The sequence below is a fragment of the Puma concolor genome, chromosome A2 (genome assembly GCF_028749965.1).
Source record: "Puma concolor isolate L17-30 chromosome A2, mPumCon1.1.hap2, whole genome shotgun sequence".
In the NCBI taxonomy this organism is placed as follows: Eukaryota; Metazoa; Chordata; class Mammalia; order Carnivora; family Felidae; genus Puma; species Puma concolor.
In genome coordinates, this window is record NC_141668.1 from 88,908,020 (window position 1) to 88,934,843 (window position 26,824).

The 26,824-nt window shown below is 40.5% G+C and overlaps 2 protein-coding genes across 2 annotated transcripts in view; one reads left to right on the forward strand and one right to left on the reverse strand.

The window, feature by feature from the left end:
* The window catches only part of FBXL13 (F-box and leucine rich repeat protein 13), a 217,150-nt gene that overhangs the window by 144,612 nt on the left and 45,714 nt on the right, over positions 1 to 26,824 (reverse strand). The window lies entirely within an intron of this gene.
* LRRC17 (leucine rich repeat containing 17) overlaps positions 1 to 26,824 on the forward strand; it is a 116,571-nt gene that overhangs the window by 61,334 nt on the left and 28,413 nt on the right. The window contains exon 5 of the transcript XR_015248068.1: positions 10,351 to 10,518. The gene's annotated coding sequence lies outside the window, so the exon portion shown is untranslated. The remainder of the gene's footprint in view (positions 1 to 10,350; positions 10,519 to 26,824) is intronic.

A 26,824-nucleotide genomic window follows, 5' to 3' on the forward strand; every position in this document is an offset into this window, starting at 1 on the left:
TTCCAAAGGAAAAGAATTTACAGTGTTTGTTGTGAGCACTAAATATATTCTATAAGCCCCTGGTGTTAGATTGATTGGTATCAGCACATGTGTTCCACGCAAGAGCAGGGGGAAGGATTAAGGGAGAGCTAAAATGGAGAGGACTGACTAGGAAGGGTGCCAGTTCACAGACTATGATAGAACATGGGGTGTATTACTGAGGGGACACAGACTTGGGGTGGAGAAGCCTGTTGGAAGAGATGAACTTCCTTCTAGCACAAAAATTCCAAGATTTTGTAATTCATTTCCTCTAAGACAAGCCAGCCAGCTCTCAAAAAAAAGAAAGAAAGAAAGAAAAAGAAAAGACAGAAAGAAGAAAGAAAAAGAAAGGAAGAAAAAGAAGAAAGAAAGAAAGAAAGAAAGAAAGAAAGAAAGAAAGAAAGAACGAACTTTGTGAGGACTAAATCTGTTCCCCAGTAAGACCAATACATAGTACGTATTTGTTCGATTGCCTGGATGGTAATGCATTTCATGTGGGAGTCTTGCTGTAAGAATAGTGGAAACCAAACAAAAAATAAATCCAGACACTTTTGGCACAGGAGGAAAAAAAGTTACAGTATAAATCTTCTAAATTTGACACAGTTTGTACATCACATAATTATTTGACAGTGTGCACCATCAAATAACAGCAATATCTTCTTAGCAACTGGATAGCACTTAGTTTACAAAATGCTTTTACGCACATACTAGCCACGTCATTCTGCAAGGACTCTGTTAGTGAGTTGTGTAACTGAGAGACCATGCCTTAAAGTTGGAGAAATGGAAAAGATCCTTTCTTCTTGGTGGAAAATAAGATATAATAAAAAATAAAAGTTCAGTTTTGGTCCACTAAACGTAATGTGTGCCAAAGCCTATATCACAACCTTCAGGTAGGTCTGGTCTTCTGGCTAGGAACGAAAAAGAATGATGGAAGAGTAGGAGAACATGGATCCCTTCCTCTTTCTAAAGCCATAAGTAGGGCTAACAAAGTAGGCATCTACATGGAACGTGGGTGATAGCCTCTCCTAGAGGAGGCATTCCACTTAGGAGGGCTCTCCAGTGCTGATGTCCATCCATACTCCATTGAAAGAGGCAGGCATCCAAGTGAGGCAGGACAGAGGGGTTTGGGCTGGGCAGAGCAGAAGGGGCATGATGTGGAATGTGGGAACCCCAAGAGTAGAATGTGAGAAGACCAGTCTGGCACTGGGGTTGGAACCCAAGTGCATGGGAAAGTGGTCTAGTCAATGAGTGGTGACCCCAGGGGAGATAAAGCAGGTGGTCACACTAGGCGGCGGAGGTTGAATTTGGTAGTATAAGAAGCTCATCTGCTCATGAGATAAGGGGGTGGCCTGTGTGGAATGTCAAAAATTAAAAGCACTTAAGGGGGTTATTTGCATGGGAAAGGAGGCCATGCTAATGGGAGGTTAGTATATACAGGGAGGAGATAAATATATCAAATAAGTAAAAATATTAGCAAACTGGGAGCTAGGTTCTCACTCTAGGACAAGGATGTTACAAGTAGGGAAAGGAAGAAAACTATAATTTTGTAATGTTATATTGGAACTGGGATATCAGTAGGAAATTGTGGGTTTCAATGTATACAACTTGATAGATAGATGAGGCCAAGAGTGGGAAAACCCTCCCTCGAAGCTCATGGAGATTGAATTCTTGAACCAAACAAGGTTCTGTTTGCAAGAAAGAGGGGAGGGATTGACTTAAGTAAGTAGCCAACATCCTGCCAGTCACTGCCCAATAGATCATCAGAGTAGAGAGAAAACACTTTGGGCTCCAGGATGCTTTCACCAATACTTTGACTTCCTGGGTGTTACCCACTAACCTGTAGTAACCTATGGTGACCCTCTAGACTAAGAGTCAGCAAACTTTTTCTGAAAAGAACCAAACAGTAAATATTTTAGACTTTGTGGATCTCGGGGCAAGGTTATAAACTCTTTGAGCAACTGTTCACCAAAAGTTAATGGTGGGTTTTTTTGTTGGGTTTTTTTGTTTTGGGTTTTTGGGTTTTTTTTTTTTTTTTTTTTTTTACATTTTATATTTGAAAATATAAAAAACTGTTCTTAGTTCAAGTTCAATACAAAAACAGCCTCCCCTCAGGCCATAGTTTGCCAACCCTGCTGTGGACCACACCCATCCCCAGAATGCCTGTGGTGGGCCCAGCTTGGTGGCTTTCCAGATTCTTATTCAGCTAGATCTATGGCACCTGCAAGAATCCTTGGGGCAAGCCAAACTCTTAACCTTACTCACTTCTTGTCATCCCTGTCCTGAGGGCACCCTGTGTCCTAAAACACTCATTTCATCTGAACAAATAGAGCCACATTTAGGGACAAAAAATGAAAACCCCCAAAAGATCTTTTTGGAAACACTGCATTTGCATCAAAAGGGCCAGTTTTCACAATTCCCAGAGATTAAAAGTAGAGTTCTGGGGGTACCTGGGTGCCTCAGTCGATCAAATGTCCAGCTCTTGATATTGGCTCAGGTCATGAACTCTCGGTTTGTGAGTTTGAGCCCTGCATAGGGCTCCACGCTGGCAGTGCAGAGCCTGCTTGGGATTCTGTCTTTCCCTCTCTCTGTCCTTCCCCCACTCGCTCTCCTTCTGTCTCTCTCAAAAATAAATAAACACTAAAAAAAAAAAGTAGAGTTCTGTTAGAATGCAAATGTATGTAAACATTCACTAGTAATTTAGGTCACTGTAGGCATTTTGGACATAAGTGTTTTTAAATGTCAGAGTAAGCCTCTTGGGTCCATTCCAGCATTGACTGTATACCAGTGGGAGGGTTTAGTATTGGTTTGGTACTGCTTTAGTCATGTTTAGTATTGGTAGGCCTATTCACAAACATTATAGCTTGTGTCAACTCTATCCGCATTATACAAATCAGGAAGATCAGAGAGATTAAATTACATGCCATAGATTACACAGTGTCTCAGTCAGCTTGGGCTGCTACAACAAAATACCATAGACTGGGTGACTTAAACAACAGATATTTATTTGTTACAGTTCTGAAGACAAGGAAGTCCAAGATCAAGGTACTGACAGGTTCTTAGTAAGGGCTCTCTTCCTGGCTCTCCACAGCTGCCTTCTTTCTGTGTCCTCACATGGCTGATAACAGGAAGCTCTGGTGTCTCTTCCTCTTCTTCCAAGGGCAATAATTCCACTATGGGGACCCAACCCTCATGACTTCATCTAAACCTAATTACCTCCCCAAGGCCCCAATTCCTAAAACTATCTCATTGAGAGCTAATGCGTCAACATATTTTTAAAAAAAATTTTTAAGTTTATTTATTTTGAGAGCAAGAAAGTGCACATGTGTGGGGGAGGGGCAGAGAGGGAGAGAGACAGAATCCCAAGTAGGCCCCTCGCTGCCAGCGCAGAGCCGGACATGGGACTCGAACTCACAAACCACAAGATCATAACCTGAGCAGAGATCAAGAGTCAGATGCTTAACTGACTGAGCCAAGCAGGTGTCCCCGTGCTTCAACATATTAATTTGGTAGAGGTACAAACATTGAGCCCATAACACACAGTTATCCAGAGCTGGAATTCATACTCTGGTTTTCTATATACAGGATTCATTTCCCTACACAATTTCTATAATTCACACCATTCTAGAATAGCAGATTGTTGCTGCCTAACTGCCATCCGGCCAAGAATAGAATGAATTTATTTATTAGTAAAACACCTTTCAGCATAAAATTCAATCTTCACCATATAAACTGTATTTTGAACATTTTCCCAAAGGCGCATAATTATTGGACATTTTCCAATCATAAACTACTTGACAGTATGTAATGATGATTTTCTTAATTTTGCTGACAAATTCTCCTAAGAGATACTCATGTCAAAATTCTGCAAACACCCATCTGTTTGAAGACAAAATTTGTTCAAAAGTAAACCTCAGTTGTATAATGAAGTCATTCACTTCACCCAAAATAAAACTGAAACTTTGACCAGTACAAGGTCAAGTTTTTTGTTCCTTGTTTAAACTAACCATTCCTTTTTGCACAACATCTAATGTCAAAAAAATATAACAACACTTTCACTTCTAAATACTTAGAGGAAAATTTAACCACATCCCATTAGAAATAGAACTCCCAAGAGTAAAACACTTAACAATCAAACAATCTGCTTCCATGGCTAAATTGCATGTTCTGTTTAACTTACTCTTTAAAATTTTTAAATAATAATACAACACCTGAACTATTCTTAGCAACTATCTTATTCTGCTTACCCAAAGCAGGACATTTTATAAAAGGTTTTTTTTCTGGGGGGGGGAGGGGGGCTCTAAAGTTTATTTATTTATTTTGAGAGAGAGAAAGAGGGAAAGGAAGGAAGGGGCAGAAAGAGAGGGAGAGAGAGAATCCTGTGCAGGCTCCATGCTGTTGACACAGAGCCTGACACGGGGACTCAAACGCACAAACTGTGAGATCAAAATCAGGAGTCAGCTGCGAACCAACTGAGCCACCCAGGTGCCCCACAAAGTTATTTTTTTAATTCAGTATTTATGATGCATAAATGGTAGATATTCTAAAAATTCTTTTCATGTATATAGATCTTAAGAGAAAAATACTAAATTAATATCTAAGTTTTTCACTCTGTATTTTTCTTCTTTGTTCCCCTAATTTAAACTTATTGTCAAAAAAGATATATGATCTCTAGAAGATGGTATTCTAAAAACAATTCTACTGTGTTTCCCAAATGCCATTACAATCCATTAATTTTGGATTAATTAATAAGTTCCATTTAGGTCTGAGCCATGGTGGTTATAGTCCAGCATACAAGCATTGGATCCCATGGACATATAAACCAATTCTTTCTATAAATGTTCCTTAAATTATTAAAAAATACTTTGTAGGGAAAAAATAATGGCACAGCCAAATAAGTGTGGGAAAATCTGATCAAAATGAAATAAAACATTATGAAGCATTTAAGCATCTAAAGAAAGAAAGAAATTTACAGCAAGCATATATCCATTAAATCAATTTCACAAGTATTACCCTTTTAGAAACTAGTCAGAAACTTTTCTTTAGGACCTTCTTTTATCCTCGGAAAGACAATGACATTAACCATTTACTGTGGACCTTGTTATGTTTTTTGTTTGTTTTGGCTTTTTTAATGAAAACTCTTTATCTCCCAGCTTCCAGGATGCCAATTACCCATACTAGTCCCTCCCCTCTCCCTGACTCCTGGTTCTCTGCTCCCTCCATTTGTCCCTATATTAGTCTAGAGAAAAAGAACCAATAGGAGATATATCAATTCAGATATATTGATATATTTTTATGACAGATGGTTCAATTTAAGATTTTTCAGCATTACAATGGTCAAAAGCCATACGCATTCAGTAGAAACTATACTCAAATTTTGAATTTGGGCTTTTTCCCCAGGCCAGCAGTATGCAGTATGATCCTGGATGCAAGCCAACAACTCCTAGTCAGCCATATAATCACAAGGGTAAACAACTAATACACTTATTCTGTACCCATACAACCATTCTGTTTTTCACTTTCAATACAGAATTCAATACATTGCATGATATATTTAAAACTTTATTACAAAATGGGGCCTTGTGGGGGCACCTGGGTGGCTCAGTCTGCTAACCATCTCACTCTTGATCTCAGCTCAGGTCATAGTCTCACAGTTCATGAGATTGAGCCCCACATCTGGCTCTGTGCTGACAAAGCGGAACCTGCTTGAGATTCTCTCTGTCCCTCTCTCTCTGCCCCTCCCCTGCTTGTTCTCACTTTCTCTCTCTCAAAATAAATAAATTAATTCACTAAAATAAACTAAAATAGGCTTTGTTTTGGATGGTTTTGACCAACTGTGGGCTAATGTGAGTGTTCTGAGGATGTTTAAGGTAGGCTAGGCTAAGCTGTGCTGTTCTATAGGTTAGGTGTATTAAGTGCATTTTTGACTTATGATATTTTCAACTTATGACGGGTTTATTGGGACATAGCCCTATCATAAGCTGAGGAAGATCTGTGTGTGTGTGGTGTATTTTTAAAAAAATTTTTTAAATGTTTATTTTTGAGAGAGAGAGAGACAGACAGAGCACAGGAGGAGAAGAGCAGAGACAGACAGAGACAGACAGAGACACAGAATCCAAAGCAGGCTCCAGGCTCCAGGCTCCGAGCTGTCAGCACAGAGCCCATGTGGGTCTCAAACTCATGAACTGCGAGATCATGACCTGAGCTGAAGTTAGTCGCTTAACCAACTGAGCCACCCAGGTGCCCCTGTGTGGTATATTTTACTATAAGAAATTGACTCCCACAATTATGGAGACTGAGAAATCCAAGGTCTGCAGTAAGCAAGCTGGAGTCCCAAGAGAGCCAGTGGTGTAGATCTTGTGTGAGTCTGAGGACCTGAGAACCAGGAAAGGCAATGAATGGTATAAATTCCAGTGCTAGTCTGAGTCAATTGCAGGAGAAGACTGATGCCCCAGCTCAAAGGCAGTCAAATATAGAGATAATTCTTTCTTACTCAGTTTTTTATTCTAGTCAGTCCTTCAGTGGATTAGATGATGCCTGAGCCCACTAGGGGTGGGGGATATCTGCTTTACTCAGTCTACTAACTCAAAAGTTAATCTCATTCAGAAACATCCTCACAGACATACACCAGAAATAATGTCTTACCAAGTATCAGGGCACCCCATGGCCTGTTCAAGGTGACATAAAATTAACCATAACTGTCCCCAGTTGGCTTCCCTGCCTTTTCTCACATCATGGGTATTCCCCAAGACTCACCTTTTGGCACCAGCAAATTAAAAAAAAAAATCTCTCCCTCAAAGAGTTCATTCATTCTGGGGGCTTATGTGACATTTTATTGATTATAACTATCTAAACAAAAATTTTAATGCTGTAAGATGGGAAAGAAGGTTGTATGGAGGAAGAAAGGGAATTTTTATTTATTGTGCCTTTCTCCTGTGCTGAGCATTTCATTTTAAGTCTTACAAGAATCCCATTACATGTCCAGTATTATCCTGGTTTAAAGAGGGAGGCACTTAACTCCACACCATTTTTCAGTTCTACCTGGATTTAATTATAAGATGCCCGATTAAATTTGAATTTTCTATAAACAATGAATACATTTTTAGTGTAAGTATGTACCACATAGGACAAACTTATACTAAAAAAAGAAAAGAGAACTTTTCTTTTTTTTTTCAAATTTTTTTTCAACGTTTATTTATTTTTGGGACAGAGAGAGACAGAGCATGAACGGGGGAGGGGCAGAGAGAGAGGGAGACACAGAATCGGAAACAGGCTCCAGGCTCTGAGCCATCAGCCCAGAGCCCGATGCGGGGCTCGAACTCACGGACCGCGAGATCGTGACCTGGCTGAAGTCGGACACTTAACCGACTGCGCCACCCAGGCGCCCCAAGAAAAGAGAACTTCATCTGAAATTCAAATTTAACTAAGCCCCTTGTATTTTTATTTGCTAATTCTGGAAGCCCTCACCTGAACTGGGGTTTTTCATTGCCTGCACTGGCTCCCCCTCTCCTTTAGCCCTGCATACAGACCCTCAGTGCCTGCCTGACCACTTGTCCCTGATCACCAGCCCATCACTAGTGTCACCACATGCCGACAACTTCTATACCCTCGTCACTGTGTTCTGCCCACCTACAGGAATCTCACCAGGTTGGAACCCTTCCATGCTCACCACCTGGGCTGACTGTGGCCCTTTGGTCAAATCCCCTGAAGACTATTTCTTACACTAAGCAACTATGAAACAGTTTGCCCCTCACTCCACCCAGGAATTACACCACCTTGGCTCCTGATGGAGTTTCCCACCAGCATACAAACCACTCCCACCTTCCATATAATACAAGGTCTCATGGGAAGGAGGAAAATGTAGATAGATTAACTGACAAAAAGCAGACCTACAGAGGCATGCCACAGCTCAGAGCAGCAGAATGAGCCCAAGAAAGGGGTGTAGATAGGATTTGTGTTCAACATTTTTTTGAATGTGGATAAAGCTGTAAATATCATGTTTATCAAATCAGTAAATTCCACAAGACTGGACGACATAGCTAACTCGCTGACTTTTGGAATCAGAACCAAAATCAACAAGATCAACTTGAACAAGAATAACAGGAACTGCTGTGTCTAGATTGAGAATAGCAGTGACATAAGGTTGAATTGCTGGCCAGCAGTTCAGATAAAGAAGACCTCAGCATTTTGGTTCAACACAAGTTCAAGGATGGATATTATGTAGTAGAGGGAAAAAAATAAGCCATAGATTCAAACAAACCTTTTTTCAGTTCCTGATTTCACTACTGAATTTCTGCAACCCAAGTGTCTCTCTCCTCATTGTAAAACAGGTGCAATACCAAACTCACTAAATTGAGAGGACTGACAAGATAACATACATTAAGCGTGTCATAGCACTTGGAAGATAATCTGTTGAAATATTAATTTTTGTTTTGCCAGAAGAAACGGGAAGGCAGGTGTGTGTGCTAATATTTGAGCCCTTTAATGGTATTTACATGGCAGGGCCAAAAACAGAAGTTGCCAACCACCAGAAGCCAAAGAAGCCCCACAAGACACCTAGCCTCAGAGGAATTGGATTTAATCAGTGAAAAGAATTGCCAGTTGAGTATGTTCCTGAGACTTAGAGGAAGAATTGGGGCACATAGCAGACACCTGTGCTACATTCTCATGCAGATGCTCTTAAGAGGTGACAGGGCCACTAGAAGGCCACCACAACTGACCACTAAGAAACCTGCACTGAGCACCACGGTAAAGATCACTGTGCCCAGACTTGGCTCAGAAACTTTGCAGCCTCCTGCCTTTAAGGGACTGAGTTAGTTCAGGCAGGAAGCACAAGTATGGTGGCCAGTGTGGGCTCAAGTCTAGTACTCTTCTTGGGCACGTGGGCTGTAAGAGACCTCTAAGATTCTTGTGCAACTAAGGAGCAGGGGCCAGGTGGGGGTGGGGGGGGAGTGGTTAGGGTTAAGTTTCATGATTGAGATTGATTTTACTGGCTGCCAAATGAGTGAGGACAGGTAGCAAATTGACCTGATGTAGGAGAATAAATAAATATGATGTTTATTTTCATCCAAAGATGAGAGAGTATGATATGAAAAAGTGGGACCAAAGATGCACCACAGACACGTCCACTTCAAGGAAGGTAATACTTGCACTGGATGCTGTGCAAATTGAGTCACATTTTCAATATTTTTTCCAACTCTAGGCACTATTAAGTGATTGGAGGAGGAAGTCATTGCACAGGAAAAGCAGGCAGGTGTCAAGATTAGGTAGTGGCAATAGAAGATAAATTAGAGAATTCAGGGGAAACCAAATAGATAAGTCATATTGTGGGGAAATGAGAAAGGCAAAACGAAAAGGTACAGGCAGGAATGTGGTGATTTACATTATTTTAAGGACAAGAGTGACAGTAGCCAGGAACACAGTGGGAATCGGCTCCCATGAGGTTAAGGGTCTGAGAACAGTGTATTCTCCACTCCCAATTGTTTTGCCAAAGGACCCCAGGAGCAAACAGCATTATGAGGCTATCCACAAGCTACAAAGGAAACCATAAATGGCACAGAGCCTTGAATGATCTGGGTGTCTCCATCTGGGAGAGAGAGCTTTCCATGTAGAAGGATTAGCTTGAACCTAGGTGCTCAAGACACATTTTGGGCTGCTGCTTCTCCTACTGATTCTTATTTAACTCAGGGTTAAGTAATAAATCATGTGAGTGAATATTCAACGTCTTGTGTAGGTTTCTCTTACATTGCTACTTGAAGGAAAGCCTCAGGACTGGGATAAGGAGGAAGGTGAGTATAAGGGTATGAAGTGATGTAGGCAACCTATACCTGGGGAGATCCCCTGCCCTTCAAAGTGGGAGAACACAGGCCCACTCTATGAGGAACAGACTGAAAGAGAGTTCTCAAAAGATGGCAACCAGGAAATTCTCAGAAGTGGGGATGGCAGGGCTGAGACTAAAAACAGTCATAGAAGAATAAGTGATTGTCTGAACTGGAAATTTGTAACCATAAAAGGACTACAAAATAAAGTTATAGTGGTGTTTAAACAATTGGCAAATTTGGTCTTATTCCTTGTGGATGCAGAAATTTCTGTCCTAGGGACAGAAGGTACTGGTCAAGCTACTGTCTCTGATGGGAGGAACAACTTTCTGATCATTCAATCCTTCTCCAAATGGAACAGAATAACCTCAAAGTCAACAGCCTCCCTAACACAGAAAGCGTTAAGCCAGAGGCAAGATAAACATTACTGTTAATGGAGATGTTTCATTCCCTTGGCCCCATGTTTCCATCTGGAAGCATTTCGGTAACACCCCACGCCTCTCTCTCCAACCCTCAGGCCTCCTCAGGAGAAGAGGAGAGACAAACTGACTGAGGAGTTTGGGAGAAAGAACCAGGCCTGCAACTCAGCTCCTGCTCTACTCTACCCCGACCTGAATGCCTGTACCTGGCTGCTCTCTGTAACCTGAGGAAAGTCTGCAGTTGTCCAGCTGTGCAGTGACTGATGGTGAGTTTATCTGATCCAGAGGTGAACGTACCTAGTAAGCCACCTTGGTCAATGATCTTAATCCAAAATTTCTTATCAGCTATATCAGATTACTGTTTTGATCTCCATCTATTAACTTTTCAATTGGTTGCAAACCCAGACAAGGAAGAGATGTTATGATATTGCCCCTGAAACCTCAAGTTTATCTATGAGGGCTATTGTCCTAGGAAAAAATTTAGACCACATAACTCTAAATGTTCTATAGTTGTTCTATATGTAGGATTCTATGACTTGATGACTCTTCAGATACTTCTTGGACCTTCTAACTTAATGCCTCACTGACATTCCAAATACAATAGATCTAAAATTAAATTTCTTTTCCCCCCAAAACAGCTCAGACTCCCAACACACTCCACACTGCCGCACATCAAGAGGTACATCTGGCCTCACGTTTCATTCAGATTTAAAAGATTAAAGTTCCTAGGGCACCTGGGTGGCTCAGTCGGTTAAGCGTCTGACTTCAGCTCAGGTCATGATCTTGTGGTTTGTGAGTTCGAGCCCCGCGTCGGGCTTTGTGCTGACAGCTCGGAGCCTGGAGCCTGCTTCGGATTCTGTGTCCCCCTCTCTCTCTGCTCCTCCCCCACTTGTGCTCTCTATCAAAAATAAATAAAAAATGTAAAAAAATTTTTTTTAAAGATTAAAGTTCCCAAATGGTAAGGAAGTTGCAAATGTCCCTATCATAATTGCAAATCAATACCAACATCAGCGAGTGGTGGTCAAAAGCCCAACTGTGATTGCCAAGATTTAGTGAAAGTGTAGAGAAAGGAGAGAGGGCCAAAGTCAACATTCAGAGGTGCTGGCAGAGAGCCAGAGGGTGGGGGAGAGCAAGAAACCCATCATGAGGACAAAGAAATAATTCCCAGAAGACAATAACTGGGAAATGTCATGCCATGGGAGCCAAAAAAAAAAAGAGTATTTCAAGAAAGAAGGGTAGTCAAATGTTACAGAAAGAGCAAGAAAGATGAGATGTGAAGATTAAGGGATTCCTGGAGGGAGAACAAGCTTGTAGTGATAGAGCTGAACGGGCAAAAAATCATTTTTCATTCAATCATTCAGCCAACATTTACTGAGCATCTGGTGGTTGAGAATTCAGAACATGTGAGACACGATCCCTGTCCTCAAGGCACTTACTGACCAAGAGAAAAACAGAAAATAAATAATTATAACAGACAATAAAAAGTAGTGCCTCAAGGGCTCTAGGAACATATATGATGGGCAACTAACCAAGATAAAGGGAGAGGACAGAAAAGCAAAGGTAGTCTTTCTGAGAAAGATGACATCTAAGTTGTGCCCAAGCAGAAATGAACCAAAGAAGATGAGAAGGGGGCTTACACAGAAAGGGCCTGTTGGCTGGAGGGAGGGCCTTGCTCTTGGGTAATGAGAGTAACTGAGCATGGCTAGAGCCAAGGATTCCTGTGGGGGGATGGTGGAGAATGAGGCTGACAGGCATGAAGGCCTAGAACATGAAGGGCCCTGTGGGGCATGTTCAAGCTGATGGTAAGTCAGCGAGAGATTTTAAGCAAGAAAGCAACATGGATGAATGTGAATTTAGAAATACAGCTCTGGTGGGCAAGTGAAAAAGTTTTTTTCATTTGACCTGGTGGGAAGTCAAGGTCAAAAGTAGATGCCAAGAAGACCCAATTAAGCGGCTCTGACAATAATGTCACTGATAGGTAAAATGAGAGGCAGAGAGAATGGAGAGGAAACAATAAGAGAGATTACACATTTAAAAGGGAAAGAGGTGTGCCTGGGTGGCTCAGTCTGTTGAGTTCAGCTCAGGTCATGATCCTAGGGCCGTGAAATCAAGCCCTGCTTTGGGCTCCACACTGCTGGGCTTGGAACCTGCGTGGTATTCTTTCTGTTCCTTCCTCTGCCACTCCCCACTCTCTAAAAAAAAATTTTTTTTAAGGGAGGGGTGCCTGGGTGCCTCAGTCGGTTGAGCATCCGAATCTCAATTTCAGCTTGGGTCATGATCTCATGAACCATGGAATTGAGCCCCCTGTCAGTCTCTGTGCTAACAGCATGGAGCCTGCTTGGGATTCTCTCTCCCTTTCTCTGACCCTGCCCCTCATCTCTCTCTCTCTCTCTCTCTCTCAAAAAAAAAAAAAATAAATAAACATTAAAAAAAAAACAAACAGAAAGAATACGCAGTTGGGTGTAAAGGAAAGAAATCGAAGATAATTCCCAAATTCTACCTAGGCCAATTAAGTCGATGATGATGCCATTCCTTTAGAAATAATACAGAAGAAAGAGAGGGTTGGAGGAAAGAAATGATGAGTTCTATTTTGGAAATGATAAGTTGGTTTGTGCCTTTGGAACACCCAGGTGGAGACTGTTTAAAAGCAGTTTCTGAGTGTCTCAAAAGGGCAGGTGGGAGGTACAGTCAAGTTTGACAACACATATAAGGAGGAAAATAGAATTTTAACTCAAGAGAGAAGGATGATTGAGACATGTTTTTAAAGGAGTGAGTTGAATGCGTTTATAGACATCAGGGAATAAGTCATCAAAGAGAAACCAACTGAAGATGATGGGGCCAGGGAAGGCACAGGGAAGGAGCAGGGGGAGCGGTTCTCTCCGATTTAATTTTACCTTGTGGTGCAATAGGAGAGTTGTCTTCTGAACGTAAAACACACACTCTTGAGTTAATTAGTAAATTGCTTCAGTGCAGATCACAAGCCATCCAAAACAGACGGCAAACTGCTAAAATGAATTAGACTCCACCATTTCAATGGAACATTATATGGTATGGAAAGAAAAACACTTGGCAAGACAGGAAGCATGAGTCAGGAAAAAGTGTCGAGTGGTATTATGAGTCATGCATTTAAACTCAGTGAAAACCTGGCTCTACTCCTGACTTTATTACTTCTGAGCTTCCCACCCCTCTAATCAGTCAGGCTCAGTGATGATCCTATCAGCCTCCTCACTCATTCTTTCACTCCATGTACTGCTGGTCCCAGAACTGTGTTAAGACTTTGCTTCCCACATGGGTCCTTTCCTTCTCTTTCGTGTGTGTGTGTGTGTGCGCGCGCACGCGCGTGCGTGCGCACTGGCAAGTTTTTATTTTTTCAAAATTTTTTATTGAAGTGTCGTTGATATACAATGTTATATTAGTTTCAGGTGTACAACACAGTGTTTCAGCATTTATATACATGACAGAGGAAGTGATCATCACAATATGTCTAGCTACTGACTGTCACTATACAATGTGGTTACATAGTATTAACTCTATTCCCTACGCTGTACATTGTATCCCTGTGCCTTACTTATTTTATAAAGGGAAGTTTGTCCCTTTTAATCCCCTCTCTCTATTTCTCCCATCCCTCCACCCTCTCCTCCCCTCTGGCAGCCACTAGATTGTTCTCTGTATCTATGTGTCTGTTTCTGTTTTACTTTGTTTATTCATTTGTCTTTTATTTATTTTTTTAATGTTTTTATTCATTTTTGCGACAGAGAGAGATACAGCATGAGCAGGGGAGGGGCAGAGAGAGAGGGAGACACAGAATCGGAAGCAGGCTCCAGGCTCTGAGCTGTCAGCACAGAGCCCGATGCGGGGCTCGAACCCACAGACTGTGAGATCATGACCTGAGCCGAAGTCGGACGCTTAACCGACTGAGCCATCCAGGTTACCCCCTACTGCTCATTCTTAGAGAAAACCATTCCTGCCTTCAGACTTCACCCAACCCTCACGACCTAACTAGAGCAGTAGGAAGAGGAGGGAAAGACAGGTGAAGGGGAAAGAGAACCACTTTCTAAGTCTACCATTATGTCATTGCCCACTTATTTAAGCCCAACTTCTGAGTGGACACTCAAGACCTCAACAATATAGCCCCAGCCCTTCCAACTGTATATCTTGCTGCCCCCAACATAAATTCTTCATTCCAGGCAAGCCAACCTTATTCGACCACTGCTGAAATGTTTCTCCCATTTTCTTAGTGTTATTTTTCTTTAATTCTTTCAACAAATACACTGCAGAGAGAAGCCTCCCCCGACAACTAGAGCAGTACACCCCTGTCATTCTTATTTTTAAGTGAGATATAATTGGCATACAACATTATATTCATTTCAGGTATAAAGCATAGTGATTCAGTTTTTGTATATATTGCAAAATGATCACCACAATAAATCTAGTTAACATCTATCACCACATATAGTTACAATTTTTTTCTTGTGATGAGAACTTTTAAGATCTGCTCTCTCAGCAACTTTCAAATATATAGTACAGCATTATTAACCATAGTCACTATGCTACATTATATTCCCATGACATTTATTTTATAACTGGAAGTTTTTACCTTTTGACTACCTTTATCCATTTTGCTCACCCCCGACCCTACCCTCTGGAAACCACCTATCTGTCTTCTGTATCCATGAGTTCAGTTTTCTCTCTCTCTCTCTCTCTCTCTCTCTCTCTTTGTTTTAGATTTCACATATAAGTGAGATTATATAGTATTTTTCTGTCTTTCTCTGACTTTTTTCATGTAGCATAATCCCCTCAGGGTCCATCCATGTTGTTGCACATGACATGATTTCCTTCTTTTAAATGACTGAATAACATTCTAGTGTATGTATATTACCATATTTTCTCTTTCCATTCATCTGTTGATGGACCTTTGGGTTGTTTTCATGTCTTGCCTAATGTGAATATTGCTGCAATGAACATGGAGTACCTATATCTTTTCAAGTTAGTGATTTTGTTCCTTTCAGATAAATACCCAGACATAAAATTGCTGGGTCAGGTGGCTTTTCTACTTTTAATACTTTGAGAAAGCTCCACACTGTTTTCTATAGAAGTTGTGCCAATTTACATTGCTACCAACAGCGCACAAGGATTTCCTTTTCTCCACATTTTCTCCAACACTTGTTATTTCTTGTCTTTTTGATACTAACCATTCTAACAGGTGTGTGAGGTGTTAAGAGTTTTGATTTGCATTTCCTTGATGATTAGTGATATTGAGCATCTTCTCACATGTGTTGGCCATCTTTATATCTTCTTTGGAAAAATGTCTATTAGATCCTCTGCCCATTTTTTAATTGTTTTTTTTTTAATTTTTGCTATTGAGTTGTATAAGTTCCTTATATACAGTTGACCCTCCAACAACATGAGTTTAAACTGTGCAGGTCCATTTATGTGCAGATATTTTTTCAATATAGTATAGTGCTATAAATATATTTTCTCTTCCTTATGATTTCTTAATATTTTCTTTTCTCTAGATTACTTTATTATAATAATATGGTACATAATACATACAAAATATGTGTTAATTGACTTTATGTTATTGGTAAGGCTTTGGTCAACAATAGGCTATTAGTAGTTATGTTTTTTTGAGAAATCAAAAGTTCTAATGGATTTTCAAGTACATGGGGGTTGGTGCTCCTAAACTCAGTGTTGTTCAAGAGACTTGGCCCTTGGATATTTTGTATTTGGGATATTAACCTCTTATCAGATATATAGTTAGCAAATATTTTCTTCCATTCAGTGGGTAATCTTTTTGTGTTGTTGATGGTTTCCTTTACTGTGCAGAGCTTTTTAGTTTGATGGAGTTCCATCAGCTTTTGCTACCTCTGCTTTTGGTGTTTCTTTTGGTAAAGGTGTTCATCCTTTATCCTGACTTCTTTTTCTTCATATCATTTCATTCTGTGTGACATGTTCTTGCATACTTGTTTACTTCTTCACTGTTTCTTCACATGAAAATATAAGCCCCAAAACCTTCATACATTGTAGGAATCCAATATAGTTGTTAAACAAACAAAACAAAATCTTCATTGAGTGCCTGCTTGTGACAATCTCTTAGATGCTCAGGGTAAAGAAATAATCAAAACATGGGGCGCCTGGGTGGCTCAGTTGGTTAAGCAGCTGACTTCAGCTCAGGTCATGATCTTGCAGTCCGTGAGTTTGAGCCCCGCATTGGGCTCTGTGCTGACAGCTCAGAGCCTGGAGCCTGTTTCAGATTCTGTGTCTCCCTCTCTCTGACCCTCCCCCATTCATGCTCTGTCTCTCTCTGTCTCAAAAATAAATAAACATTAAAAAAAATTTTAAAGAAATAATCAAAACAGGTATAATATCTGAACCTAAAAAGCATATACTTCAGTGAGAGAGACATTAAAAAAATAGTAAGCTATTGAAAGTTAATAGCTATTTAGAATGAAAAGTGCTCTGAAGGAAAAGAACAAGGTCTTAGAGCAGTGATTACTTTTAGATTGGATTGTCATGGGGCGCCTGGGTGGCTCAGTCGGTTAAGCGTCTGACTTCGGCTCAGGTCACGATCTCGCGGTCCGTGAGTTGGGGCCCCGCGTGGGGCTCTGTGCTGACCGCTCGGAGCCTGGAGCCTGTTTCGGATTCTGTGTCTCCCTCTCTCTCTGACCCTCCCCTGTTCATGCTCTGTCTCTCTCTGTCTCAAAAATAAATAAACGTTTAAAAAAATAAATTTTAGATTGGATTGTCAGGAGAGGTCTGTCTGATGGACGCCATTTAAGCTGAGACGTAAAGTAAGAGAAAGAGCTAATCAGGCTAGTTGTGGGGTGGAGAAGCATTGGAACACAGGCATGAACCTGGGCAAAGCCCTCTCCAGGATTTTCTGCATTCACTCCTGATATCTCCTCTACTGGGATGCTTGTTTGCATCCATGATTCATAGATGTTTAAAGCTAGAAGCAATCCAAGAGGCCATCTAGCCCATCCTCTCGTTTTACAGAAGAAACTGCAAGTACATACTCTGCTAGAGATTTTCAAAGTCTTTAAACTGAGGCTGAGATAGGTTAGATGCCCTGTGGGAGGTCAGCAGGCTGACAGTGCTACTGACTACGTGTAGAACCATGTAGAATCCGGTCTTCTGTACTTCCTATTCAGTTGTTTATTCATCATTCAGACATCCACATTCAACATATCAATAATAGTAACTTTGCTGGGCACTTGGGTGGCTCAGTCAGTTGAGTGTCTCACTCTTGATTTCGGCTCAGGTCATGATTCCAGGGTCATGAGATCGAGCCCCATGTCTGGCTCCGCACTAAGATTCTCTTTCCCTCTCCCTCTCCCTTTGCCCCTCCCCTGCTCATGCTCTCTGTCTCTCTCTCTGAAATAAAGTAAAATAATAATAATAGTAACTTCCACAGAGAAATTACTATACACACTAGGCATTGTTCTAAGTGCTTCATATGTATTAACTCATTTAATCCTCATAATAGCAAATGCAGGAGATATTTTTAAATTATCCTCTCATTACTTAGAGACAACTTAGAAATAAAAAGATTAAGCAACATGCCCACAGTCACACAGCTAGTGACAGAACTGGCCACCCACATTCCAGAGTACACACTCAGTTTCCAAGTGGCTGCCTCTTTCTGTGCTGTAGTTTTCCATCCTAGGGATGATGTTTCATTTTGCAAAGGTCGTTCCTGCTAAAATTAATCTGACATCTTCTACAATTTGTCATTAAAGCTTTATAGTAAAATCATTTGTAAAACTGCTTAACTTAGTATTACTGATTAGGACTGAAGCAATGAAATTGAGGTCTATGGGCAGAGCAGGCTTTCACCAAAAATAAGCTGATGCTAAAACAATTTTTAGATGTTTTGTTCCATCTGCTTTTTCACCCACTCCACAAGTTGAGCCAATGCACACATAGTTCCTTGATAGAGCAAGGTTCTGGAACCTTCTCTTATCTGAAGTTCCCACAGTACATGCGTATGAAACCTGGAATCACTCTCTGCTTTGGTGAATTGAGGTCAGACTGACCCCTGAGGTTATCAAAACATGGAATTCAAAAAGTCATTGAGAATTCTGTTTTATAATTCTAAAGTAACTGAATCCAATGGCCCTGAACCATCTGCTTTGTCTCCTGCAACATAGTACAAGTTTTAATAGTCATCCACGTTTTGTGTTTTCTTTTTCCAAGTGAGAAGATGAGTCATAACACTGAAGGTGATTTTAAAACTCTGCAAGTCCACATGCTATTATCTTTTACAAACAAACAAAAATATAGTTATTTAAAATGAAAGATAGCCCCAAGACACCATTTATATTGCTAAACTAATCAAGCAATTTTATATTTTAAGACAAATGCATTGCCTAACTATATATTATTTAGACTTTCCAAATTCATCAAGTATAAGGCTTTTCTCTGTATTGCTTGCCAAACTACACACATACCAAAAAGGGGGGGGGGGAGAAAAAGAAAAACCTTGTATTTTCATGGAAAATGGTCTGAGCCAACCCTCCCACTAGATCTGAATTTGAGTGATAGTATATGATCCCTACCATCTGTAAGCAGACTTTCCCAGTGGGTAAATGATACTAAGGAAAATTGTTATAAAACAGAACCTGACCTGTTTTCATGGGTTGATTTAACTGAACCTAAAAGGCAGGCCTGCAGTATAAGTGTATTTTCCAAGTAAGTTCAAATTGTATGTCATTCCAGATTGCTGTTTTCAATTATTCCTTCAAAACATTAGGCAAGCTAAATTGTACAAATATCAACTTATTTTAAAAAACCAACACTTTCAAAGGCTTTAAATAAAGTTAGATCCAACTCACATTACCTTTTCATGTTTTTACATCTTTGCTCCTCAAGTCCCTGAGAATTGGCTGACCAAATTAGTCACCAAATTAGATGGCGTTTTAAACCATGATGTAAAAAATTAGCTTTGCACATCTGTAGCATTAATAAGCTTAAACCCACCTGTTCAAAACATGAGTCTTAGAATCATTAATTTCCAGTTTTCCACTATTATATAAATTCACTCATTTAATGCCTTTGCACTTTTAATAGACATTCTTGACAATTTATTTGATTGGGAAAAAATTTGAGAATAACCAAGAATAATTCTGTACTTTCGTGTTGTATGAAGATTTAGTCATTTGGAAAAGAAAAATATTACTCATATATTTTTAAGGGGAATGTAACTAAACAGAGGTAAATGGTAAATTCCATTCCTTTTTTTTGTCTCATAAGTAAAATATACATATTACATTTCTTTAGAATTCTCCAAGAAGAAAAAACAGAATAGAGGTTATAATTTTAGACAAGAATTAGCAAAATCAGATTCTGATCTCAGTTTTGTAGTTGTCTGGCTTTGGGGATGTCATTTAATTTCTTAGGTCCACAGGTCCTGAAAAACATAAAAGCTCAACAGAGAAATCTCTACATTCTTTTTTCTAGATCATGCTATGGTTTGAGTACTCTGGCAGACTTCATAACTCTGATTCCCAAAGGCTCTCCATCATTCCACATGGGAGTAGGGGTGGGAATCAGGGTGGAAGAACGGATAGCAAGCCTGATCACAACCTATGACATGATACCAGAAAGTAACCTGTTAAATGCAAAAACTGGCAATGGCTCCCATTGTCCTAAAACTTCGACTAATCCAACGTGAACTCTTTTCCATAAATTCAGAATTTAGTTGGAGAGATGACAGCAGGCAAGTTTTAGAGATCAAGGGCCAAGAGGGCTGATATTGCCTAGGGTCATGTTGCTAGTAATTGATGAGGAAACATAGGAGCCCAGTTCTCCTGAGTCCTGAGCCTGAACTTGTAACCACTGTATTATCAAACCAAAACACTTTTATGAGAAAACATACAAGTTCATAGCTCATCATAAGTGTTGAAATTTCCAGGTACAAGTCTCTGTTAGGCCCTGGATCACTTTATGAGATGGTTTGCTAACACCGGGTGCTTTGGTTCTTTATCAGTTGGCATTTTGGGCCTCTTTGAGTTGGGAGAGGGAAGAGCATTAAACCAGAATTCCTTTGCAGCAATCATATACTGACTTCTTAAAGATTTGCTTGCTTCTTACTGTTGTAACTCACCCAATCCCCACTCAAAGTCCCCTCCTGACTAGCAATCTTGCAGTTAAACATGGCCTAGTGACAAAGTTCTAGCCTAAAATACACCAGTGAAGGTCTTAACTGTGGGGTCTTGGGGAAACTTTGCTTTCCTACTAAAAAGAAATAGGCCAACGTTTTCCCCTGCTAGCACTATGATTTTCCTCCTTCTTCAGACCTGATAAGTAAAGATATGGTTGGAGATGCAGTAGCCATATTGCAACCATGAGACAGTAAGCAAGAAGATGCTAAGGATTGTGGAATGAAATGATAGAAAGATTCCATTTTTATTGGCATTGTGGAAGACCACACCTGGATTGCCTTCCTCCGGACTCTCTGTTATAGGAAACAAATAAGACCTTATTTCTTTAAGCCCCACCATCTGCCATGCTTTCTTATATTGGTAGGTGAAGGCAGTACTAGCTCATAGTTTAAATAATTACTAAACCTGAATGCCTTGTTTAAAATAGCTACTTGGAAGTCTCCTTAAGACTCTGCAATCAATCAATAAGCTTCTGAAACTATAGCGTTAACATTTTTTATTCTTGCCTTAAATTGTCTATATGGAGGCCCATAAAAAGATGGTGCATTCTTGAAAAATGTGGAGCCTAAAGGTATTTCAAAACTTGATCTCCTTTCTGTACTGTTTCAATCAACGATATTTCTGTAGTTATTAAAAGCTTACCTTTTATGCCTACTCGTCAATAATTGTTTGGAGAATTGACTTTCACAGACAAAAGAAATGGCCTGGGGAAAATATTGGTGCTTTTGTTATAGATCTGTACCTTCTTTCTTAACCTTGAATTGGGACAGCATATGATAATTTCTTAATTTTTTTCAATGTTTATTTTTTGAGAGAGAGAGAGAGAGAGTACAAGCAGGGAAGGGGCAGAGAGAGAGGGAGACACAGAATCTCCAGGCTCTGAGCTGGCTCCAGCTCTGAGCTGTCAGCACAGGGCCTGATGCAGGGCTCTAACTCAGACCGTCAGATCATGACCTGAGCCGAAGTCAGGGGCTCAGCCGACTGAGCCACCCAGGTGCCCCAGCATATGATAATTTCTTAAATGATAAATTCATTCACTTGATAAATATTTCTGGATGCTTATAAATCAGGAAACATGAATAAACATAGTCCTAGATGTCAAGAAAGATTGTTTGGACGGACCATTGAGTGCCTTGGTTAGGAGGCAACAGAAATTATGTTGAGAAACTGTCTTGTATTTGAAGTTAATTATGCAGCTTTCTGTCAACTACTCCTCATTGACTCAAAACTGATATTGATAATGATTTGAAAATAAGATTGCATCATCACCTCTGGCAGAAATTAAAGAAAAGCATCTGAAATAAATACTGTACATGACATAGGCAACACCCCTGAGAACAGAAAAGGAAACGAAGGTGTGTATGCATGGTATATTTGAAAAAGGGCAAATAGATCAGGAAAACAGGACTGAGGAACGTGGTCAGGAATTATGCCATCCTACCTGACGGCATATATATTTTCTCATTGAGGAAGGACAGAAAGTGAGGTGAGGGGCAACGAAGTGGGGGATTTATAATAAGAAAAATGAAAAGAATTGTATTAGTTTGCTCAGACTGCTATAGCAAAATATTATACACTGGGTGGCCTAAACAACAGAAACTTAAATTTAAAAAATGAATACGGTAAGAAAGAATGAACTCTGGCCATTTGTTGCAATGTGGATGGAACTGGAGTGTTATGTTAAGTGAAATAAGTCAGGCAGAGAAAGACAGATACCATATGTTTTCACTCATATGTGGATCCTGAGAAACTCAACAGAAGACCAGGGGGGAGGAGAAGGGGGAAAAAAATGTTCCAGAGAAGGAAGGAGGCAAACCATAAAAGACTCTTAAATGCTGAGAATAAACTGAGGGTTGATGGGGGCTGGGGGGAGGGGAAAGTGGGTGATGGGTACTGAGGAGGGCACCTGTTGGGATGAGCACTGGGTGTTGTATGGAAACCAATTTGACAATAAATTTCATTTAAAAAATAAAAAATAAAAAATAAAATAAAGTAAAATAAAATAAAATAAAGTAAAATAAAATAGGAATAGGAATTCAATGACCTGCAGGAAAACAATAAAGTTGCCTAAGCAAAGTAGACATCCATGCCAGAGTGAGGGTGCAGAGGACCTCTTTTGGCCCAAAGCAGGGTATCAGAACTAGGGTACATAAAGGAGAGTATCCACTCAGTGGACAACCTTGCACAGGGTTAGGGAGCCCAAGATGGGTGAGGAGGGTGTTCCTAAGAAAGAATGGCTCAGAGTGGAATGTTCGAGCCCAAGTGGAAAAGGGAAGGCAAAAGTGAGGAAGCATGGCTCACTCTACGATGTTGCAGCCCAAGGGAGATGAAGCTCAATGAGGGGACATCTGCCCAGTTCAGACAGTCAGAGAATAAGCAGGGTGAGAAGGGCATCCATCCATGTGGAAGGATATCCCAGAATGTTGAAGTCGAAGAGGGATGGGGATGGTGTTCCTAATGAGAAGAAGCTAGGGTGGGATGTCAGAGCCTGCATAAGTCCAGGAAGGCGAACCAAGGAAGGAAAACCTAGTGTAAAACACCGGAGGCCAAGCGCAATGTGGAGCATGCCTATGTGTGGAGGGATGGCATGGGGTGACGGGACCTATGCAGTGTAAGGAGGGCATCCCCAAAAAGGGCAGCCTACACGTGCATTGTCAGAACCTGAGTAGGATAAGGAGGGCATCTACATAGGAAGGCACTCAGGATAGTGTGTGTCAGCCCAAACAAAGTTAGTGAGGAAACTACACAGGGAGAAAGGCAACTGACACATGGCATCAGAGCCCAAGCTGTGTGAGGAGGGCCTCTTCATAAGTGGGTGGCCTGGCAAGGGATGTCAAAGCCTAAGCAGGATGAAGAAGGGAGGTAATGGTGGCAGCAACCTGTGTGAATGGTTACACACAGGGGGAGTGATCAAATAAGTAAATATATTAAGAATAATGAAAGCTAGGGGGCACCTGAGTGGCTCAGTGGGTTGAGCGTCAGGTCATGATCTCAAGGTTTGTGAGTTCGAGCCCCGTGTCGGGCTCTGTGCGGTCAGGGCAGAGCCCACCTCGGATCCTCTGTTCCCCTCTCTTTCTGCCCCTCCCTCGCTCATGCTCTCTCTCTCAAAAATAAATAAGTAGTTTAAAAAAAAAGAAAAATAAAATATAATGAAGGCTAGGATTCTCACTGGTGGAGAAGGACATTGCAAATATGGAAGAAGAACTAGAATGAGCTCTGTGGTGCAAAATTAAAACTGGAAGTATCCATGTGCAATAAGTTTGGGTATATAGAAGTATGTTGACATGGAAATAAATGTGTATTTGCATGTACCTATTATAGTCTCCCACTCTGTCTACTGAGAAGACATGGGAGAAGTGACACAGCAATGGCAAAGAATACACGTAGTGCTCTAATCTTGGTTTCTATGTACAATTTCCATTAAGAAGGATTTAGGGACTCATGGAGAAATAACTCATCTGAGGTGGGGCAGGGAAAGTGTGAGATGAGCCTGGGACATCATGCTGTGTTATAAAGTAAGAAAGTATACCGAAGGAGCTGGTTATATGTCAAAAGGACATGGAAGGCAACTTGAATTCGTCTGAATCTAGGACAATTTGAGCACCAAAATAAATAGGGATAGTAATGGATTATAACGCGTGACTAAAACAGAGCACCATGAGTCCATACTGCTATCAATAAACAAACAGGAATATTTATATAATTTTAAAGTAATTACCCACAAAATGCATATCAATCACAAAGGGTGTTATTGAAGTGGAGAAGCCTGATAGACACCACTTTTTTTTTAAGTTTATTTGTTTATTTTGAGAGAGAGCAAGTGGGGGAGGGGGAGAGAGAGAGGGAGAGGCAGAGAATCCAAAGCAAATTTTCTATATTTTTTCCTAATTCAGTTTTGGAAGGTAATAAATGTCTGACCGTGCAGAGCCCGATGTGGGGCTCAAACTCACAAACCATGAGATCATGACCAAAGAGGAAGTCAGACACTTAACTAATTAAGCCACCCAGGCGCCCCTGATAGACACCACTTTTTAACCAAGTGACCAAAGTGAATGTCATAGACAAATCCAAATCCTGTCACTGATATGATACAATGAGAAGAGCACAGCACGATGTCTGTGGTATTTCTAATTTTTTTTAATGTTTATTTATTTTTGAGACAGAGAGAGACAGAGCATGAATGGGGGAGGGTCAGAGAGAGAGGGAGACACAGAATCTGAAGCAGGCTCCAGGCTCTGAGCTATCAGCACAGAGCCCAACATGGGGCTCGAACTCACGGACCGTGAGATCATGACCTGAGCCGAAGTCAGACGCTTAACCAACTGAGCCACGCAGGCACCCCAGTGGTATTTCTAATGAAAACGAATAACCTGAATGTATTCTTGAGGAAACATAAAACAAGCTCAAATTAAGAGATATTCCACAATAAAACCGACCTAATCTTCATGTCAAGGTCATGAAAATTAAAGAAAGACCAAGGGGCAGTTGCAACCCCTCGGAGGGTAAGGAGGGTAAGGAGATGTGGCAACCAGTTGCTACAGTAGATCCTTTTGCATTAATGAGACAATGGAAGAAACCTGAATTGGGTTTGAGGATTTTGATAACTGACTATAAGTAAATGATCTTGTTTACAGGAAATAAACCAACAGTAGTCAGGGGTGATGAAGTACCATGTCAGCAACTTACTTTCGAACTGTTTAGGAAAAAGAGTTCTTTGTATAGTACTGGCAACTTTTCTGTAAGCTTCAGATTATTAAAGTAAAAAATGTATTGAAAAGACTTGACTTCTTCCTTACCAATCTGGAGGCCTTTTATTTCTTTTGTCTGATTGCTGTAGCTAGGACTTCCAGTAGTACGTTGAATAAAGGTGGTAAGAATTGACATCCTCGTCTTGTTCTTGAGCTTAGAAGAAAAGTTCGTAGTTTCTAACCATCGAATATGATGTTTGCTGTGGGCTTTTCATAGATGGTCTTTATTAGATTGAGGTATATTCCTTCTAAATCGACTTTGTTAAGGGTTTTTATCATGAATGGATGTTGTTGTCAAATGCTTTTTCTGCAATTATTGCAATGATCATATGGTTTTTATCCTTTTTTTAAATGTGTTTTCATTTTTAAAAGAGAGAGAGAGCAGGGGAAGGGCAGAGAGAGAGGGGACAGAGGATTTGAAGCAGGCCCTGCACTGACAACAGAGAACCCAATGTAGGGCTCAAACCCACAAACCGTGAGATCATGACCTGAGCCAAAGTCGGATGCTTAACTGACTGAGCCACCCAGGTGCCCCCTATCCTTTCTTTTGTTGATGTGATGTGTCATGTTGATTGATTGTAAATATTGAACCACCCATGCATCCTGGAGTAAATTCCAGTTGATAATGGAGAATGTTTTTTAATGTATTGTTGGATTTGGTTTGCTAATATTTTATTGAGGATTTTGTATCTATATTTATCAGAGATATTGGCCTATAGTTTTCTTTTTTTGTAGTGTCTTTGTCTGGTTTTGTTATCAGGGTAATGCTGGCCTTGTAGGATGAATTTGGAAGCTTTCCTTCCTCTACTACTTTGTTTTAATGTTTATTTATTTATTTTGAGAGAGAGAGAGAAAGAGAGCATGAGCGGGAGAGGGGCAGAGAGAGAGGGAGAGAATCCCAAGCCGGTTCAATGTTATCAGTGTGAAGTCCAACATGGGACTCAGTCTCACAAACTGTGAGATCATAACCTGAGCCAAAATCAAGAATTGGATGTTTAACCACCTGAGCCACCCAGGCACCTCTCTTGTATTTTTTGAAATAGTTTGAGAACAAGCATTAACATTTATTTATTTATTTATTTATTTATTTATTTATTTATACGAAATTTATTGTCAAATTGGTTTCCATACAACATCTAGTGCTCATCCCAACAGGTGCTCTCCTCAATGCCCATCACCCACTTTCCTCTTCCCCCAGCCCCCATCAACCTTCAGTTTGTTCTCAGTATTTAAGAGTCTCTTATGGTTTGCCTCCTTCCCTCTCTGTAACTTTTTTTCCCCCGCCTCCCCCTCCCCCCTGGTCTTCTGTTGAGTTTCTCAGGATCTACATATGAGTGAAAACATATGGTATCTGTCTTTCTCTGCCTGACTTATTTCACTTAGCATAACACTCTCCAGTTGCATCCATGTTGCTACAAATGGCCAGATTTCATTCTTTCTCATTGCCAAGTAGTATACCATTGTATATATAAACCACATCTTCTTTATCCATCCATCAGTTGAGGGATATTTAGGCTCTTTCCATAATTTGGCTATTGTTGAAAGTGCTGCTATAAACATTGGGGTACAAGTGCCCCTATGCATCAGCACCCCTGTATCCCTTGGGTATATGCCTACCAGTGGTATTGCTGGGTCACAGAGTAGATCTATTTTTAATTTTT